Source organism: Chrysochloris asiatica, unplaced genomic scaffold, assembly GCF_000296735.1.
Source record: "Chrysochloris asiatica unplaced genomic scaffold, ChrAsi1.0 scaffold00025, whole genome shotgun sequence".
NCBI lineage: Eukaryota > Metazoa > Chordata > Mammalia > Afrosoricida > Chrysochloridae > Chrysochloris > Chrysochloris asiatica.
In genome coordinates this window covers 18,330,837-18,333,525 of record NW_006408543.1, presented here as the reverse complement: position 1 = coordinate 18,333,525, position 2,689 = coordinate 18,330,837, and positions in this window count along the sequence as shown.

The window sequence follows — 2,689 nt, the reverse complement described above, 5'->3', positions numbered from 1 at the left end:
AACAGGCCAGCCTGTGTTGGAAGAGGTACAGCCAAAGTGCTCCGTGAAGGCCAGGATGGCCAGACTTCATCTCTTGCACTTTGGACGTATCATCAGGAGGGACCAATCCATGGAAAAGGATATCATACTTATAAAGCAGATGTTCAGTGAAAAAGAGGAAGACCCCCAGTGAGATGGATTGGCATAATGGCAGCAGCAATGGGCTGAAGTGTAACAATAATTGTGAGGATGACGCAGGCCCAGGCAGTGTGCAGAGGGAAGCTATGAGTTGGAACTGACTCGATGGCACCTAACAACAAGAATCTTGAGAATTCTGCTCCTTTAAGAACTATCTATATGGTTTGTTTGAAAGATGAGATAGGAACTGTAGGGGGCAGTAGTGAGTTGATGGTCATCGGGGAGGAACAGCTCAGGAAAGGAGGCTGAGAATGGCAGCACTTTATGGGTATGATGTCCTTTTCCATGGACTGGTCCCTCCTGATGATACGTCCGGAGTGTAGGAGATGAAGTCTGGCCATCTGGCTTTTGCAGAGCACTTTGGCTGTACTTCTTCCAGCACAGGTTGGTTTGTTCTTTTAGCAACTGTCACAGAACTGTATGTGGAGAAACTGCTGAATTTGAATTAGTGTCTGTTTTGCTGTATATAGTCTCAAAAACAACAACATATATAAAATTTAGAAGTTAAGAAAAAAGAAATGAGAGGAAAACAAACAAAAAAGAGCAATTCCGCTCCGAACCAAGCTTGCACTATATACTCATCCAGGTACTTAACCAAACAAAAGGCCACAGTGGCACCAACATTCACCCTTAGTGGTTACTGTAACTTCTAAGTTGTATGTCCAGGTGGTCCCATCCCCACCCCAGGTTATTTGTTCATTTGAAATACATATTTATGAAGCAAAAAAAAAAAAGTATGTTAATAACCACAATGACCACAAAAGGACTACATTCTCCAATTAACTGAAAGACAACTTTGCTGTAAAGAAAACTTCATGCTCAGCTAGTCTCACTGCTAAATTCTTTTAAATCTTTAGAGAAGGAACACCACCAGGCTTATACACTCTTTCAGAATATATATAAAAAAGGAGCATGATCCCAAAACCTGACAAAACATTAGATAAAGGAAAATTACAGGTCTATCCTCTTTCACAATTAACATTCTTCACCAACACCATGATCCAAAGGCATTAATTCTTTTTTGATCTTCCTTATTCAGTCCCCAGTCTTAGTTGCCAAAAGAATGAACCAATGTATCTTGGAAGAAGCACAGCTAGAATTCACCTTGGAAATGAGGATGCTGAGAACTCTTCTCATGTTTACTCTGGACATGGATAAGGAGGGACCAGTCCCTGGAGAAGCTACATCGTGCACGCAAACTAGAGGGGTCAGTGACAAAGAAGATCCTCATTAAAAGGGGTGACACAGTGGCTGCAAGAATGGCTCAAATACAGCACCGATTGTGAGGAGGACAAGGCAGTGTTTTGTTTTGTTGTGTATAAGGATCGCTCTGAGCCACAACTGACTTTATAACACATAACATCAATGAACAAAAACATCCCCTTTATGAACACAAATTCAAAAATCCCTAGGAAAAAATTATCAAACTATATGAAATGTACTTTGAATTCATTGATAGAGGAAAACAATGATGTATCATAACCAAATAGGGTTTACTCCATGAATGCAACATTTCAAAATTAATTAGTATATAATTCATCACTTTCAGAGAATAAAGGAGAAAAATAACATAATCATCTTAATAACAACAAAGAAAGCATTTAATAAAGTTTCAAAGAGAAGTGGCAATAGAAAGAAACGCATCTGGTAAGTGGTATCCATAAAAAATTTCAAAGCAAACATCATATTGAATGGTTGTTGTTGTTGTTAAGTGCCAGCGAGCCGGTTCTGACTCATACTGACCCTGTACAGGGTTTCCAAGGCTGTAGATCTTTACAGGAGCAGAAAGCCTCGTTCCTTCTCCTGCGGAGCAGTTGGTGGACTCAAACTGCCGACCTTGTGGTTAGCAGTCCAGTGTATATGCTACAGAGTAATTGTGCTCCCATACTGAATGATAGAATACGGAATTCTGATTTCACATTCAGGAACAAGTTGATGAGTTTCATTATCACCACTTCTATTTAATATTTTAATGGTGGTCATAGTCAGTTCAATAAGAGAAGGCTAATAAAAACTGAGGAGGGAAAAAGGAAACATCATTTCTTGCTGAAGACATACTAGTGTATATAAAGAAATTCAAAAGAATCAATGAAATTAAAAAGTGAATTTAGCAAGGATGTTGGGCAAGTTACAAAAATACATTGTATTTATGCATAGTAACAGAAAACAGGACCCATGATGGCACATTGGGTTAAATGTTGGACTGCTAACTGCAAGGCTGGCAGTTCAAAGCCACTCCTAGGGAGGAAGAAGAGGCTTTCTGCTTCCATAAAGATCTGCAGTCTTGGCAACCCTATAGAACAGTTTGCTCTGTCCTACGGGGTTGCTTTAAGTCACAATCAACTTGATGGCTGTGGGTTTTGGAACAAAAAACCTAACCGGATAATAAAAAATATCATCTACAACAGCATCCCAAAGCATCATTGCCTAGAAATAACCCTAACCTCTACATGGAAATCCATAAAACACTGCTGAGGCAAAGTAAAGAAAACCTAAGTGAGGGATTGGAGTC